Source organism: Vollenhovia emeryi, unplaced genomic scaffold (genome assembly GCF_000949405.1).
Source record: "Vollenhovia emeryi isolate VEMERY1.0 unplaced genomic scaffold, V.emery_V1.0 DF939203.1, whole genome shotgun sequence".
NCBI lineage: Eukaryota > Metazoa > Arthropoda > Insecta > Hymenoptera > Formicidae > Vollenhovia > Vollenhovia emeryi.
In genome coordinates, this window is record NW_011967163.1 from 151,934 (window position 1) to 171,483 (window position 19,550).

Sequence of the window (19,550 nt, forward strand, 5' to 3'; positions counted from 1 at the left end):
GTACAAAATACAATTCCTCCCGACGCAAAACTCCACGTTTTACAACCGCACAACGGCCATTGTAAGGAAAAAGCGAGACGAAAGTTCCGCGGTCCGCCTCGTCTTTTGATTTGCGCGTCTTACGTCGCTCTTTCGCGCGGTCTCTTCTTTTTTCTTCTGCGGAATATTTGCGGAGAACGCGAGTCGTAATTTTTCGGCCGTAAAGTGTAAAGTTCGAGGCGCACGCTCCGCGGCCCGGAATAAAGCGTGTCTTTGCCGTCACTATGAAACATTCATACGCGCAGAAATACTTCACAATCTTCCCTCCTGTCTCGATCCTGGGCTTTGCGCTCGTTTGCCCTCTTCTTCTTCTTCTCTCGCCCGCGATAACTTATTGTGCGAGCGTGCTGCATCGGGCGAATCGCGCGGATACACGAAACCCTCCTCGCGTTTTTCCGTGACTTCTCGTTAAACATTTGCGACGAACCCTTTCAGGAACCCTCGCACGACGGTCTTGAATTACGTCGCGAGCGCGCCGGTGGATTCGCGGCGGATTTAGAGCCTGCATTTTTAAGCTCTCCGTGTCGATCCAAGCTCTCGTTTCTTCGCCGGTAGTTGAGATGTAACGAATTCCCGCTTCAACTTTCCTTAATCCCTTGCGAAAATTCCGTGCCCGGGAGTCCAAAGGGACTGGGTCCAAGATTACATGCAGTAGTAACGAAAGATAACCGGGAGGAAGCGCGGGCTTTACAAATGATAAATAAAAAACAATAGAATAGAAATCAGCCGGTGGGCGCTTTCTTCTGGGAAAGTCTAAATAATGAAACGGAATAATGCGAGCGAAACGCAATTATCTAATGCAGCAACGAGTGTCACGAGTTGTTTCAATTTTTCTTTGGTCTTCCACAAATAAAGTATTAAAGCAGATATTTTCTCTTCGGTTGAAGAGCAATCGAATAAAGGCTGAAACGTTCCGCCGTTCACAACGGTACTTTACTTTAATTGGAGAAGATCCGAGTAAAGGTTGAAATGTTCCGCTGTTTACAACACTGTTGGTACTGTATCATTACGCGGATATCTGCGTTTATACCGCCTTGCATTGACCCGCTCATCCCTATTTCAGTTTCATAGATTACAAAGCGAGATAAATCACAACTAAAATTTTCAACTACGGCTGCTTCAAAAAGCTCGGAACACGCGCGCGCGTAGTAAGTCCGTATGCATTTATAATATGTTTTCCATTTCAATAAACGTTGAATTTCTAAACAATTTTTCGATCCAACTGCCGGATTTATCAACTTGATTGATCTGTTGAAAGCGCACCCACAGAAAAAATGTCCAGGCCCAATGCTGTTACACTTCAACGTATCATAAAATAGGATCGATATAGCGCCAATCATATTTATTATAGAGAAAGGAATATTTTAATTTTAAATGAAAAATTCTAAAATCTAGAATAAAATGACAGTATGTATCGTCGTGGTGTCACGACGGAGGGAAAATTTATTCTAAACGCAAGAATATATAAACTTACATTTATATAAAATACTCTCGTCTCAGTATAGTAAGTCAATCTCTTTTAATTCGATAGAGGAGAATAAGAATTATTGATTTTGTTTTGATATTGTCTGATTTTTATACTAAACGAGATTGTGAGAAATATAAATGCGTCAAGAATATTTTTTGTCTCGGCAACAGAAATCTTTTCTGAGGGTGCGCGCGTCCACTTAATTCTACGCAGATGCGATGCAGATGGGAAATGCACTTTTGAAAGTAGTTCCGTTGTTCAAACAATTGTAAACGGGAAGGATACACGTACCGTTGAATTAGCCGCACATGTTTATTCTCGTTCACCTAATTACTCCGCGATTCACTGTTACACGCATGGATCTTGATAACGGCCGACGCGACGTCTAATTACTCTCCTTCGCGAAACGCACGTCAGTCTTCATCTTGTCCGAAGCAACGCTATTCTTAGAACTTTACGCTCTCGGCTTCATTACGGCACGTTGGAACGCGTACTCCAGCCGGCGGTATGCGATCAAAGTTCTGCCTCGCGGGATCATTATCGTCTATTAAAAACTCATCGAACTCATCAGCCAAGTTTTCGCAGTCTTATGGGAAATTTTTAGCCGCCCCGTTGGGCGAATAAGGTCTCGAATCGAAGTCCGCCCGAGCTGTAAACCACCGCGTATCCATTGTACGCACGTCGGACATACGTTTTTCTCCCCCCCCCCTCCCCCGTTTTTTATCAGCCGACTAAATGATAGTGGCGCGACAGAAAGCGGGAAGATTGTCCCGCGGTAGATAAGAACCCTACACATTTGTTAGGGAGACCTTACTCGCTCCTTTTGACATTTCCGGTAGGGGGATTTCACGTGCTACGATAAACCTTATCTATCTGTGAGAAACGTTATATAATTACGGACACAATTGTTACGCCTGTGTAACACGTTTATTCGAATCTGGTGAAATTAATATCTTCCTTGCAACTTTCTTGCTTCTTGTCGAACATTTACATTGAAAGACGCGAATTAAGTAATTAAATGAAATTGGTTTGCAAGAGCTCGCAAACAATTGCTCGCATTTATGGAACGATTCCTACTCATATTTCTATATTATAATACTTTTCACAGCACATTTAGGGTCTGAGTAGGAAGATTGTTATAACCGTTTACAATTCTGTCGTAAGTCTTAAGTCGATGTCAAAAGTTAACACAAAGAATTGTCGTAGACGTCGTACGTCGCCTTGAGATGCGACGAATGCGACGTACGTGTACGGCAATACTATGTGCGTTTACTTCCGACAGCGACTTGCGTCTTACTACGGAATCGTAAACACGACAATCTTTTTGCTCAGGCCCTTACGCGGATCAAGAGACGATTGCACCTTTCTCGCTCGGAGAACAAGTTTACGTTTGTCAGAAAATCACCTAATTCCTGACTAAACACTAGCTTTAGCTCGGCATTAAAATTGTGACAAATATGTAAATGTCTGAAGCAAATAGCGAGGTTTTCCGAAAAGAGAGACACTATTGTGCGTACAACCCTCACTACAATTTCAGAATAAAGGGGGCCCAGGTGCGATGGTGCTTTGCCACCGGATGTAACGAACGTCCCTCTGCATGCAATTACTGGCAGGTGTGAAAACAAATCGAATCCCAAAAATCTACATTGAAAGAGAAAGAGTTTGTATATCTCTTTCTGTTTATGGCAAAAAAGGAGTTTTCGGACTAACGATCGATTAATTTATATAGAAAAAATAAATGATGAAGAACGTCAATTTACATTTAAAAACCCGAATTCGATAATTTAATTAAAGCGAGTTTTATGCAAAACTTGCTCAAACATAAGTTTTACAATTTTAGCAGGAAATATAGTGCAACAAATTTTTTGCGCGGTTGTATGTTAACCTCAGTGGTATTTTTTAAATAAAACCATACAATTTTTTTATGTAATACGATTCTTTGAGTTATTCTGTATATGAATGTATTGAGGTAAGCTTATCAAAAAGTCAGTAGTGCAAGAGACATTTCATATTTTATTCCGATATTCTCGCGTAAAAACATCGTATAAAATATCCATTTTCTGATAAAATTAACATTAATATAATTTAATTTAATATTTTTATCAATAGAAAAGAAGAGATCAACCGATTAATATAAACAAAACATAACTAAAAATTTTCGTTAATTGCAAATTTTTACTTCTTTGTATCCATCAATTTATCTCATTAATTTATGTATAAGAGTATCAAGGTAAAACCGAAAAGTGAATGTTTTATGAGTTAGTCGTATCTTATTCAGGCAATATTTAAACATGAGATACAAAATATCACATGTCAGATCTTTCTATAATCTTATCTTATTTTCTATAAGTAGGTTAAAAATGTCGATAACGTTGATATCGATATGAAAATACGTGAATTTTGTTGCATAAATCATATTTTCTTTTTAAAATTAAAAATATCTGAGCAATTAGGCAAAATGCTTAAGCAACTTTTTTCATAAAATTTAATTTTTCGAAATTACTTAGGTGTAACTTTTTAAAATAGAACATCCTGTGTATTTCTTTTTACGGATCCGTATCTCTTCGCTTTTATTATTGACGATGAACAATGTTTATCTTGAGAATTCATCTAGCTGATATTGCTCGATAAATTGACAGCATTGAAATATACAGAAAGGTCGTGATGCCATCACTAAAATAAACATAAACGCTGATGCGAAAAGGATTTGAAATACGTGTTTCATCTGATAATACTTTATCGATTGGATAAAAATTAGAACTCTTTAAATTGATTACGGGAGGAACGTGTACGACAAACACAATATCGCGGACGAAGAAAACGTAAAAAGAAAAAATATGTATAAACCGGCAGGTCTTAAAATATTAATTAATTTAAATGGAATTTCAAGTGTTTTATTGTATGTCGCGTGAAATTTATAACATTGCGAGATTTAATTTTATCCCGCGCGTATACTCTCGTAAATAATTTATTAGAAGGAAAAAGAAGGAAAAATCCGAATATCTTTATTTTTTATGCATCGAGATAATAAATCTTTCTAGTATAAATAATTAAAAGTGGGGTTTTTCTGTTTTATTGTAAGTACAAAAACTAAAAGTTTCCTTCTATTTATTAATTGTTCTGATTTTTTCAAAAAATATTACTGAAATGATCTACATGCATAATCTTCTCAATTATGTCTGCACGATACTTTCGCAGCTCTTATCTTGCGCCGGGTATTACCGACGGTAGACGCTTTTGCTGCACGATCGACCATTGGTAGGGTCTCATCTGTACCCGGTACATACCCGGTGGGAAAAGAATAACCGCGTGCGCACGAGAGTATCGATCCCCTTGCCCAACGTCTTTTTCCCGTTGATGTTTCAGCGAGCAGTCAACGCCACATCGCCATCTGCCTGGGACTCTGCGAGGTTCCCTGAGCCATTCTCATAATCATCACCACAACCACCATCCCCACAGACATGAACTACCACCGTCGACGTACCTCACACCCCCACCGCCACCAGCGTCGAGTTACATCACGGTGCAGCGCGGCTGCGCTCTGCATTCGAGGTGAGTCACACCCGGTATGTGCCGCGGTAGATACTCTCTGCATCGCCCTCAGGACCAGGTCTAGAGGACCTGATGAGTTTGGGCACTAATTTGTTCTACGAGCGTGTCAATAGACAGTTTATTTTGCTCCGAAGTGAGAACGGTTTCTTTAAAAATTTAGATTTTCATCTACATAGATTTTGAAATTATAAGGAAGTCGAGGATAATAGTCTCTTTTTCTCGTAGACTATTGAGACTTCTACGGCCTTTGTACTTGTAAAAGCTGTACAAGAAATCTGAATAAGCTCTAAAAGAAGGACTAGAATAATATAGAGGAAAGTCTCCCGGTACAAGATAGGCTTCTAATATGAGATAGCGGACTTTCAACATCCAAACTCAATCACAAATCATTTTTCGCAATCACGCATTTCACTCTTCCAAAGGCCATAAATTCACGATGAAACCAACAGATGATGCCTATTAATTTAGCAGAAACCCGCTGTCTCATATTAGGGGATTTTCCTCTACGTATAATGCACGATAAGGGACAAATATAATATTCTATGCTTCTATTTTCTAACACGGTTCTTAAATACATTTAACTTGCACTTTTCGTCGTGGCTATTCAAACTACTAATTTCGCTACGTAGTAAACTACAGTCGTACAACTTCCATTCCACGCTTGCAATAAAATCTATGTAAGAAAGGAGGAAAACTAGATGCGCTACGTAAAATGAAATACGCTAAGGACAGCATATAACCTTTTACAGTACGCTGGCTACATGCACGTGTATCTCCTCAACAAAAAGAGAGAGGTACAAGAATGAGACTCGTTCCTTCCGCGAAATGCTTGCTATTCAAAGCGGCACGCGCAGCCTGACAGGGAAATACGAACGGATCGCGCTGCTTTGCTTGTTGCGGATTCTACGATAGCACGAGGAGGCCTTTTATTCGGTAATACGCCGCGGATGATCGATCACGTCGCGTGTTCGGCAACAATTCACTTCGAGTTGGAGGTTCTTGATAGCATTAGATTTTAATTACGGCTTCGATCACGTTGCTCTATTATTATTTCTCTCTATTGTCGATTACGATTCTCTCTGCATCGTCGAACGTCTATTCAATTCAGACGTCTGCACCCCAAGTACTTTGTTATTTTCAACATTGAAAATCGATAGCTTTCGTCTGGAAAATAAATAACCTGTTTGCGTATTCGATAATTTATATACGAGCTACATAATTTAACAGAAAATTTATCCCCGTTATTTTTGATTGTAAAATATTGGCGATTTTATTAAATCGGCTACAATCACATGTATCCTCGTCAGGTTCGAGATGTCTAAGGAATCGATTGAGAGGGTAGCTATATGCAATGGCGAGTGGTATCGGAGATGTTTAAATATAGGCGAGACGCGCGCATCTAGAATCTGCAAGCTGCACCGCTGCTGGCCAAAAGCGACGTAATTCCGACTTCTGCATTCACCGCAAGCGATCCGCGTGTCCTTTAAACACGCGCCGACTTTTGAAACACGCGCGCCCGCGGATCACGTTTTTAGGCTGTATTGGAGACCCTCTAATCAGAGTCTGGACATGCGGTGTCCAGCTTCTGATTGGTTCGTCACGTTTATGATTTTCCCACTGAATTTTGAATTGACAGTTTTAATCCACTTTTATAGTTTTACAAACGACAATCGTCAATCAAGTCTAGTCCGACCTCCTTATCCAGGCTTCATGGTACTATCCATAGACATAATATATCTAGAGTCTAGACCAAGCATTGAGCAGTGGGGGTTCACATGCGAACAAGAGAGAACGAAATAACACAAAACGGAGTTTGTCCTTTTCTACGTGCACCTCCACCCCCACTGCTCAAATAAAGGCAAACGCTCGGTCTAGATATATTATGTCTATGGTACTACCACAAATTTCTATAGAAGCTGTGTGAACTACAGCCTGAAACTTATCGATGTATAGATGGGAATAAAGATTATGAAAATGTGAATCCTAGTAAAACTCAGGTCCAGGCATTAATGAATAAGACCGTACATACGGTAACTCGTCGCGCGAATCCCTCTCGCCTTTCGCGTGCCACGATAAAGGAAATAAAGAGGTTCTCGTCGAACCCCCCCCCCCCCCCGTCTCGTCCTCTTTTATGCAACCCCTTTTCCACTCGCAGCACCGTTTAAATCATCGACCGGATGGCAAGGCGTCCGCTCCTCTCTTTTCGCTATTCTTTCGAGTTTAGCGCGTTTAATTTTCTATTTGATAACGCCGTGATATCGATTCTCGATTAATGATGCGGATTTCGCGGATTACCTGCGGATTCTTTGGTGAACCCGAGATAGATTCTGCAGCGAACGTTTTATAAAATACCCCGCCCCTTATGTCTTTTCAATCTTCTCGTTTGCGTTAAGTGCTTCATCGCGCAGGACTCGTTATCTCGCAAACGATGTTTTCGATGTCTGAAAATACCGCGGGCGTCGTTTAACGCGGCACCAGAGAACCGCGCTTCTGATAACGACCTCGCTCTCGTTCGTGTACATAAGCTACCTAGAAATTAGATCGACGCAATTCGCATTAATGATGAAAGTAAGAAGGATTCCGGGGAGTTTGAGGTAAGTGGTCGAAGAACTTGCTCAACCCCTCCTTCTCCCTTTTACGAAGAAGCTCCGCGAGTTTTCCTCGCCGCTTAAAACGTTAAGTCTCGCGCGGTGCATCGAAATTCGTTGCCGAACGTCTCGCATAAACGCCGAGCGGCTTCTTCAATTTCTTAATTGCCAGGTCTCGCCGTGGCTCGTCCGACCGATGTCGTCTATGACGCTTGCGAGAAACGGCGAACCGCGTCACTGTTTGCAGAAGCGAACGAGTCGAAGGGTAATAACGTAGAGTAGAGTAGAGACTCGATACCGGCGAGTAATAACGGTAATAACCGTATAATGACTGTTGCATTTTCACTAATTGGACAAATGAATCGCGATAAATGGCGGCGCGTTGCCCGAGAGAGAGAATGTTCCGACACATTTCTAAAGGCCTATGTCCACGATGCTAGAACTTGGTCCAAGTTCTAGTTCCGAGGAATGTGTGGCCAATCAACTTGCAGCTTTTACAGAATAGCTGCAAATTGACTGGCTACACATTTTTCGAAACTAGAATTCGTGGACACAGGCCTTAAACGTGATGCCGGTGTCGCGAGCCTCAGGCGACGAGTCCGCGAATGGATTCCGAGGAGGAACGGCGCAAAATAAGAGAACGAATCTGTGATTAATGTTGTGTCGCAACTTACGGGCCAATATTTTACGCTACCTGCGAACAAAGGGGCGCGAAATTAATTTTTGCGCCCGCGCCGCGCCTCGGCGCTTTCGTCCCCTCGCGCGCGGTGAGTTTCGGCTTTAATTTCCAACGCGGGTCGATTCGTCGTAATTTCAGCGCAGTATCTATTCCGCAAAACGGTATCTCCGCGAAACGGAAGCCCCTGTCGCGGGCGTTGTGTACGCGCGGCAAGTTTATCCGCCGTGGCGTCTCCACCATAACGGCGCCGAGGGTCCCGTCGCGCCATTACTTTTCATCCCTTATCCCGTATTCCTTTTTTCACCGCGCCCCGCCGTCGACGGCGAAACGCTTCGCTGTTGAGCTTCGAAGCTCATGCTCGCGCTCTCGGTTCTCCCGCGACAATAGAAAGTAAATTCACAATTGCGCGTATAATATAATAATAGGGGTTCCTTGTTCATCGTCGGGGTATTCCTCATTTGAGTCCCGGTCCTTGCTTTGTATTTGGAGACGCTCTCACGCTAGAAATTGTTCGTCGAGAATTGATTATTTTTACAACGCGGAATTGTGTCTTTGATGCTTGAGATTGTAGCTTTTACCGTTTTGCCCCTCAATCACGGCATATTCTGCCTTAATATGCGCAATTATACGTGCAAATTTACCCAAATTGTTACAATTTAATGATAAAAGATAATCTCCGAAAGCATATCGCATTGAATTAATCGCACTTGGGATTCTGATCATGAAATATCAATCGCGAAGTCCAAAAAGGTATCGAAGTTAGTTTTAATATTTTTAACAGTCAGACTGTAACGTTTCATATTCATATCGCAGTTGTTCATTCGCTCAGGAATAAAAGCATGAGTATTCTTGAATTTTTCAATTCCACTTTGTGAAATTTACGTGCACGCTTAATGCGTCTCGTCCCACGAAGAGGTGCAGTTACGTCACGGAGTGTCAGAAGCACAACGCGCGTGTATCACCAATTCCCTCCCTCTTTCGCTTCCTTTCTCCTTACGATGTCGGCGCGTCGCCGTCTCCTTTCGTCTTCCTTCACGAGCGGGTGATAACATGTGATTAACGTCCTCGTTATCCGTCACGCCCGGGCACCAATTCTTCGCTCTCGCTCCTCTTTGTCGCCCGGCCTCTCGTTCCCGCCGTCCGCGATAGGTTCGACCCGGACGGGTTTCGCTTACTCTCGTGGAAATTTCGCCTCCGTCCCCATTTCTCTCTTTCCTGCGGTACCGGTTCCCGCGTCCCACCCGTCGTCCACGCGCCGTTAAACGACAGGGGCGCGAGGGGCACGACGGCGACGACGACGACGGCGAGAAAAATGCGCGCCCCGCGACGAAATTACCGCGAGCTCCGGACGCTTCGTCACTTCTCGCCCCCGCGATTAAATATCCACGGTCGCGGAGCGAGAAATTTACGCCGCGTCCTTTCGCCGGCTCCGCTCGCTCGGTTTCTTTCGACTTTCGAGCCGCGCGCGAAATTAGACGCGACGGAGGGACCGGCAACTCGGAAAAGCGGTTTATCGATCTTCGAGAGGGCAACAAAACGAGACACGACGTTAATCGATACGTGCGGGGTGACTAGTCGCTTTTCAACATGATTAAGATTAACGATCCGGGATTACTTTTCGAATACAAACGCAAGACTATTTTCGTTTCACGTGCTCGTAGTTCGACGTCGATACGCTATTCTCGGGTCATAAAAAATACTTTAGAGCAGGATATTTAAGCCCGCACCGTCAGAAAGGATTTCTGTTACTAAGACAAAAAATATTCTTGACGCATTTATATTTCTCACCACTTCATTTAGTATAAAAATAAGACAATATCAAAATAAAATAATTGAGTAATTCTTATTCTCCTCTATCGAATAAAAAAAGGATTGACTTACCATATTGAGATAAGAGTAACTTATATAAATGTAAGTTTTTATATTCCTGCGTTTAGAATAAATTTTCCCTCCATCTTGCCACCGCGATATTCGACAAAAGACGATACATACTGTTATTCTAGATTTTAGAATTTTTCATTTAAAATTAAAGTATTCCTTTCTCTATAATAAACACGATTGGCGCTATATCGATCCTATTTTATGATACATTGAAGCGTAATAGCATTAGATCCGAACATTTTTTTTCTATGGGTGCGACCTACAATGTGTTCTTTGCGTCTAGAAACATTTTATTTTATAGCCAATAAACACGTTTAACAAATTGTTTGTATTGAAACTGTATATTATATTATACATTGTACAATCGTGCATTGCCGACAAATTTTTTAAGCGCATCGATTTGCCTGTACAAAATAGAATGTTTGTCGTTGCGAAAAATACATAGTAGATTGGACTTAATAAATGTACAAAATAGAATATTTCTCGTTGCGAAAAGCACATAGAACTTTTTTTTTAGCCACGCGAAAATAGCGAAAATAGTATTCGAACACGAGCGTACAAGAACATGCAAAATGATATATCGTCGTTAATTAATATCATTTCAGTCATCGCTTATAATTGATAATCTCCTGACAGCTCACTCTGCGCGTCGCTAATCTCCCATTAATCTTTCATTCGCGAGTCTTTCAACGCGGCAGAGTGAATCTGCGATCGATCCATCAGAGATCGCGGTAATTCTTCAGTCCGTTGAAAAGAACCATAGCCAGATCATAATTACGCGCTTTGTATGGACGCGACTAATAGCGAGAGTCGCGGGCGCGAAGCTCGAGCGAGGCGGATATTATCCACGCGGAAACTGCAGCTGAACGAGAAAGCGGAGGATTGGCGGGAGGAATCGCCAAACGGACGGAAACGTGATAGAAGGGCGAAAGGGAGGGGGTTGCGCGAAAGGGTTTCCATTCGATCGGATCCTTATCGGTCAGTCGTGGCATCGCTCGCCCGGGGCGCTATTCCGATCGCTTCGTGCCAGTCCGAACGATGCCATGCATCACTGGGACCGGGACGATGGCCGAGGGCCACCTCCCGTCCTTTATTTTACTCCTCGCGTGGAATTGCCCGGCGAAATATCCCCGTATCCTTCCGTCGCGCGTCCACCAGGCTGAGAGCTACCAGACCCGCGGCTGTCCGTCTTGAAACTCTTCAACGTTTCCGCGGACGCGAAGATGCGAGAGGAGAAACGTAAATTTCTTAGTAAGCTTTTACGAGAGGATGACAGTCTGCGAATACTCATGATTTTCTCATTCGACACTGCAGTCCCCGCGAATTGTCTACGACGGCACCGCGATAGGAAAGATTTCTCTCCAAAGAGCTTCGTTTAACCCTTTGCGGGGCAGCGGGACGTATACGTGTCCCACCTCGTGATAATCGGGTTTCTCATTATTATAAATCTATTTCTGCATCAATAATGCTCAAACAAGATTCTACAGGATCCTAGATACCTAAACTATGAAATTCTAAGCCCTGTTAATACTAATTATTTTCATGCAATTATTGATAAATAATTTATGTCACAAAAACGTACGATTCTTAAATGGAAATTCGGTCATGGAGACATTTTACAAAGGATTTGACTGACAGTCTATATTTAGGGGTTTTTGGGGTCGCTGAATACGAATCTGAGGTAAAAATTGCAAAATTCATAATGGCAGATCCACGATGGCAGACAAAAATTCAAGAATTCTCATAAAAATGTGTAATGAAGGATCTTCGGGATTGCTGATTACGAATTTGAAGTCAGAATCATAACGTTCAATACAGTGGACTCGAGATCGTGGATCTATTATATCTTTAAAAATTGCCTACATGTTGGGTCCACCATCGTAGATGAACTATATTTTATGTATAATTCTGACTTTAGATTCGTAATCAGCGACAACAAAAATCTCTAAGTACAAAATTGAACGTCCTTAAACGTGTCGTTGTTATCTCGGAAAACAATATCAACTATTCACCTCTAAATACTATTGTTATATAGTTATATAGTTGTTATATTGTTATATAGTTATACGTCATGTAATGTCGCTAGAGCCCCGAATGATAAAATGTCTGACCCGGAAAATTGGAAAATCTAGTTTTGAACTATGACTAAATTATATCTCTCGTGTATAATAAATAAACTTTCGATTAGTTGCGAGAATATCCATCAGGCGCGAATTAGCAACTATTTAATTATCGAATAACGCGAGTTGCAATTTCGGCAGCATAGAACCACGTTTTAGCAGAGGGGGAAACCGCTGATCCAAATCATTTACACCAATGCCTACTAAAATGCCCAGTGGGCATTACCTAATTTCATTATCTTATTTTATATATTATTTTATTCATATTTTATTTTTGTAATGCACCAGCAAAGTCTGATGCCTAAAGTAAGTCCCAAAAATGCTCAGTAATGCCGGCGGTTTACCCCTCGGTTTTAACGAAAACCGAGTATCAAGTATAGACTGTATTGTTGGGACCGAATTAAAATATTAATTTTAGGCTAATGATAATGATTCGTGCGACTGTGTAAACATCCCCTCCCATTTACTTCTCTACATATGTTACTCAACTTGTCTTCTCCATTTCTTTATTTCTGACATGCTAACGATCGAAAAGTGGCCAACACTCCGGTATGGATCCTAAACGGTCGTTGTACATGCAACGAAATTCAGCGAAGAGGATTAACGGCTCGCATTCCGCTGCGCTAGTAGGCGCTCGCTGGAATTTGCCGTACCGTAATGCTTCCACGGGATAGGTCGAAGATGGAAGGGGGAAAACGGTAGTGAACGGCCGGCGCGTTGTCCCGAAGTCTATAAATAACTTAAGTCCGGGCCGTACATCGTGTTCCCGGGGTGTGTTATTTCCTCCGCGTTAAGGGACGAAGCATCCCCCGTGTTATCGGGTCCCGGTATCCCCGAGAAAGTCTCATTGTACTCGGACATTCGACTATTAACTTCGCGAGCAAACTTCGCGAGCTGTGCGAGCGAGCGAGCGAGAGAGAGAGAGAGAAAGGGGAGAAGGAGAGAGAAGGGGGTGTCCAATCCGTGCGACACGCTACAGGACGGTACATATATCCGGCGATGATAGACGGTTATACAAAAGCTTAGCCGCACGGCTCACTCGCCGGTAAACAAATTTTGTCTCGTGGCTAGGGGATTATAGGGGGTGGGATTTTCCGCGACTATCCGCATCGTCGGACGAACGCGGCGGTGGCGGGTAATCCCGACGGAAAGAGACGCGTCTCGGTCCCGCGCGGGACGATATCCGCGGGGATACTCGGGGATATTCGGGACGGTAACCCCTCCTCGGCCAAGTCAATCCGGCCGACCGGCCGATAGCCCCGGAGACCAGGACAAACGTGGCCGCTTTAACCCGGGCTTTCGATTATTAATCCGCGGACGCGCGCGATACCACCGGGTAATTGCGCGCGCCATTGCGACGTTGTACCGTCCCGAAGGCGGAGGTTGAAGGCTGGTTAATTAACTGCACTGTTTATGTCCCGTCGCGTCCCCACGCCGGATCGGCGCATCCGCGCGCTAATTAATTCCATTCTCATGCGCAACTTTTTAATCCACTTAACGTAATACCGTGTCGACGCGTCCCCCCGTCCCCCCCCCCCTGTTTCTTCTCGCCGCTTTCGGCGCGGGGCCGCGCTTGCTTTAAGCTCGCTGTTGCGATTAAAAGCGATTATCTCCACGCATATTTCCACGGGACTCGTACACTCCCGGGATAAAAAGAGACGACCGAGTAGTAATTATCTTGGTCCGATTCGCCCCGGGATCGAGAAGGGTTTAAAGATTTTTGGGGTATCCGTCGTCGGGCTAGTAAAGTTTCCACTTTTATTCCGCGGAAAAGAAGAACGGATAACATTAATTTGCTAAGACGTCGTTAAAGTAAGATATTCGAGAATTCTCCGCCAAGAGAGCTTTGGTCTCGCGACCGCCCCGAGAATCCAAAAGATTTCTCAAGATCCCGCGGTATCCAATCGGATCTCTCGTTTCTGAGACGAATGTGTATGTACCTTATGGTACATGGTGCACGCTGCTTCCCGTTCGTCTCAATTTGGGGCCGCGGGAAGGCACGTCGCGGCATCGTGTTTCAGGTGCCAAAGTTCTTCGAGATAACCCAACCTCGTGCACGGATCTCGTTATACAGATGCAAATGCATTATGCGTACGGCTCTCGCACATCCACTCGGAAACGCGCGCCTCTTGTTGCGTCCGCCGCGGTTGCGATCCGTATTCATGCACGTGCAATTTGCACACGCACACACACATATGGTTGTACATACGTGTACGAAGGCACCGAAGCAAACATTAGGAGTGAAACGGTATCAGGTTGAAAATTGTACTAACAATAAGATACGCTGCGGAAATGATCTTAATACCAAAAGAATCTCATCTGGTCTCTCTGTCTCGTCTGCTTTCAGTTACTTGCACGGGGTATATTTTTCCAAAAATCTCAGAGCTTAAACCACTTCATTTAAAATTATTTATTGCACCGCTATAAATAATGTCGCGTATTAACTTGCCATTACTCTTTCCTTTGTCTGTTTATCTTCCGCCTGGAGATTTCACACCCGGTGCCGTAAGCCGAGGACCCGGAACTTGCATACACGTACACACACACACACGCACACGCACGCACACACACGTAGTGTCTCGCAGCTTTTACACGACCGCGCGCGTGCGGTCATGCATCTTACTAACGGCGTGTCTCCACGATACATTGCTTTGTGTGGTTAGCTGAAGCTAGTCTAGGCATCGTGCTCGGAAAGCGGCAAAGCTGTCCGCCCTCGCGAGTGGACAGCGCTATATAGAATCTAGTTTTAACGACGTAATGGAGGCCATGCATGTTTGAGCAACAATTTTGCGCGTGCTCAGCACGCACGGTCGCATCAGCGCGATATTAACGCCACTATGACCCGCTATCGACGCTTCTTACGCATTCAATTTAATAACGCGAAGAGAACGAGCGGAAGACACTACGCGATACTCGGATATTAACGAGGCAAGATCTTATCGAGACTTATCAACATTTTCGATCGCGAGTAGTTTGCTAAATATTTTTCAAACATTTACAACGCGCCCGTCGCTAACGACATTAAAATAAATTCCGTCCCATTTCTCGTAATTATCTTGGATCGTGAAGTATTAACGAAGAAAGGGGAGCCTCCGCTGTAACACGCAGTGACCCTTTGGGGGCAACGTCACAACGTTGCGATCCCCGGCCCTCGCGATAACTACCCAAAGCGTGTCGTGAATATCAAGCATTTTCCGAGTCGGGAAAGCTTGCGGAACTTGCCTTGTGTCTGCTGCAGTGATAACGCCGACGACGCGGGTGAAAGATGGATGGATCGGTTGCGCGAGCATATTTAATACAGTAATACACACGCGCGCCCGCGCACACGACTATGGACTGAGAAAACTTTTCATCGGATAAACCAATTAAATAGTGTTTCCGGATGGTTAATTTTTCCGATTACGTTTTCCGATTAAATCATGGATACACCTGATGAAATTTATCCGACGAAACGCACTCTGGGGAAAATAAAGACAGTTAGCAACCCATTTTAGGGCCCACAATTAGTAATCGAATTATTTGGATTGTTCGCAACTCCAGTCTAGGAAAAATTAAGCAACTTGACGTTTCGGTTAGTGTCTCTTAGGTGAAAATCATCTTTGCGTTACTGATTATCGACAGAACTAATTGAGAGAATTGATCAACTGTTACTTTAAAATCTTGGATATAGATAGAATAGCTAATTGCGATTTTTAGTTACGCGGGGTAAAATTCGTAAAAGATTAAAGTTACGAATAATCCAAATAATTCGATTACTAATTGTGGGTCCCAAAATGGGTTGCTGTCTGTTTCCCCCCCCCCCCCAAACTGCTCTCAGTTACCGATAAAATTTGATTGAAAAACCGATCATATTTTTCATGGAAAATATTATACAATTTAATTGGATATATCCGTTTGTTATCATTGGATCATCCGATTATATTTAATCGGACATTTTGCTCAGTGTGTGCTTCGTATTATGTAACTGCGCGGCGGAGAGGGAGAGGAGGTTACGCCGGCCGTACGGCGTTTTACGATTCAATGCGCCCGCAGCCTATGACGATACCGTATAACGTTATTAACGAATAAAAGACGAATATCGCCTACGAAGTTTATCCGCAGCTTTATAGAAGAATACCTGCCGCGCGCGCTCGCTTCGTGCCCGAGCGGATAACGAAATATAAAACCACTCGATAAAGACTTCGATATTGCCGGACCCTGAATAAAAGGTCACTCTTAAACCCGGCCAAACGACCTGGCGGAGAGAGAGAGAAAAGTTTCCAACTTTTTCAATTTTCGATACCATTACGGGCTTCGATATTTAATCTCCCCTCGCGAATTGTAAAATTCGCGCGTGCCCCGATCGCGCGGAGCGTTATATTGCGCGTTAATATTACAGCGGGGGGGGGGGGGGACGTTTGCACATGAACGATATCGTCGATAAGCTGCTTTCAGACAGGTAAGGAATTCAGATGACACTTTCGCATTTCGAAGCTCGCGCTCGAATTTCCTTTCGAGACACGTCGATCTCGGGGCGAAGCATCGTCGGAGATACGGAATACGTGCCTTCGACTTCTTTTCACGTGACTTCTGCATTTCCCTTCGAGCGAGGGTCGGAGGGTCGACGCCGTCCGTGGCAACGACGCGAGCGACGGAAGCGGCCACCGTACGGTCGAAGGGGCGGATTCTCGCGTCGGCACGAGAGAGGCACAAAGGCGCGCGCCGACGTTCGAATCGTTGTTCGCTAAACATTATGCGACTCGTTGCGCCGGCAAACACGCGAAATTACGGTTCTGTAACGCCGTACAACATCATTCCGCATTAGCGCAACGATATCCGACCGTATCGCACGTATGCTGCACGTGCGTTATATAATAAACGCGTGCCCCATTGTTTATTGCATAATCACGTTACGGTACAGCTATCGCTATGGTGTGTCTGGCACTCGTATGGTTGACTATGCACGTGACTATACAGCGCAGCCCGTTATCCCAGAGATTTACTGCACCACATTTCAATTCCCAGAACAGCTTAAAATCTGCTACCTTTCGACGAGGATCTGATTAAACGTCGCGCTCCTCGATATTCCAATAAACTTTTATCCTTCGCTCGAATTTCTCTTGGAAATTAATTACCGGATCGCATTGTGGAATCCTCTGTATTTCCCGGCAATCAAACTTTTTCCAGTTGCAAAAATAATGCGCGGTCGGCCGCGAAAAATGAGGGACGAAAAAGACATTAAGAGTACTATTATATTTGTCGTGCGACAAATTTTCTCAGCGCGTTGATTGGCCACAAGCTAGAAAATTGCTAGATACAACTTTTCTATCCTGCGACCAACACGCTTGAAAAACTAACAAATATTGGCCTAAGAATGTGGAGAGAGCACTTGTATTTACGTAATGTAGTATATCTCGAATCTGCACGGGGAGAAGAATGATGTTGTATCAACAAGATCAGTGTAATTGAAATAAAATCGTTGAAACAACGTCAGTATTAATAAATGAAAAACATCAGATTGTTGTCTTAATCATCTGGATATTTACATATAGAAATCTCTTTAAGTTGCCAGTAATAGATAACAATAATCAAGCTTTTTAGTTTAACCGGCCAGTGTTTTAATACAGAAAATTTCTTGCGAAAAATATTGCGGCCCTCGGCCAGGGTTTGAACCTGGTCTTCCCTTCTCTCTAGGGCGTCTCGCCAATTCGACCACCGAGGCGTGTGGATATTTAGTTCACTGCTTAAAATTTAAATCCATAGCAAATGCAATTGAGTGAATTATTTATTTAAGTTTGTGGCAGCCCGCGACGTTAACTTTTAATTCAAGCAACTTCAATATGTTTAATTCAACAGCATTTTTTTCCGTGTGGTATGTTACGAGGTAACGAAAGGGATGCGAAAGTTTGAAAACTGGTCAAGTGTGAGAGCTCGTCTGCCCTCACCAAGATGTGTCCCCGTCGAGGGTGACACGTCCGTCGCGATCTGTTGACCCATCACGCACGTGAGAGAGGGATTCTATTATTCGACAAGTACTGTTCTCTAAACAGTACAGATGTTTGCTACGCATCAGCCTTAATGCCAAATATATTTGCGATCGATAATTTTGCCAAAGAGTGTCATTAAAATTCTGTTTGATTCGTTTACTGGATCGACGCGCCAACTCATATGCACGTGTGTATTTACATCACAAAACTATCGAGATCACCAAATATATGGAAATGTTTCGAAAATGTTTTAAATAAAAAATTTGAAGGTGCGATATATATAATGCATGCAACACACGTTTAGAACGTGCGTTTATTACGGGACGTTTTATGCAAACGTCATTGATTTTTGAAACTAGAATTACAATATATTTTTTAGATCATTCTCAAAGTATTCACAAATTATTTTAAAAACTAATAATTTGCGAAATATTTTATTCTAAAATATTTGGACATAAACTATGAAGTACCTTTTGAAATATTCAATTTTTGATTGCCCTGCTTTAAAGTTTTTACGTACACAATAGAATGAGATAGAAATTAATGGGTGAAAAAGGATATAACTGCATTTAAAATAAATATGCAACTACCGTTGCAAATTACAAATTTTTTACAAATATAATAAATATTTCATCAACTGGTCGTCACTGTGTGCAAAAAAATGAAAAACAAAATCATCGAGTATTTCGATATTTATATTTCACATCAAAATATGCTATAATTCAATGTGAAATATTTCGCAACTTTTTTTTCTCCACTTATTAGTATTCGAAAGTGTAAAGTCATCAAGGAATTACGTGAAAAAAATATGATCTCATTTGAATAAATATCGACGTAAGCTTCTCATGAAAGCTCGTGCTCTAAAAAATTTATTTACGCGTGTTATACTTTTCCTTTAAAACTTTTTATTTTATTTTACGTCGTAATAAAATGCGAAATACCTTTTTGTACAACTCACTTTTTTATGACGTTAGTTTAATGCTTGTATATACAAGATGACTCGAAAAGGATTGTCAAAGTATGGCCATAAAGAACATATTGTTGTTAAAAAATATTCTTCGATGACATTTACGTCTCACAAGAATCGTGTGCTTTAGAAATGCGTTGCATTACATTAGCCGTGTGCAGTCTTGAAAAAAAAAGACAGCAATTCATTTTGCGGCCCATAATTAGTAATTGAATTATTTGGATTGTTCGTAACGCCACTCTGGGAAAAACAAAAACATTTCGATTAGTGCCTCTTAAGTGAAAATTAGC

General features: G+C 42.7%; 1 protein-coding gene across 3 annotated transcripts in view; it reads left to right on the top strand.

Moving 5' to 3' along the window:
* The window catches only part of LOC105561657, a 154,625-nt gene that overhangs the window by 49,835 nt on the left and 85,240 nt on the right, over nucleotides 1-19,550 (top strand). For all 3 annotated transcript variants that reach the window (XM_012011829.1, XM_012011826.1, XM_012011827.1), the window contains exon 2: nucleotides 4,874-5,059. The gene's annotated coding sequence lies outside the window, so the exon portion shown is untranslated. The remainder of the gene's footprint in view (nucleotides 1-4,873; nucleotides 5,060-19,550) is intronic.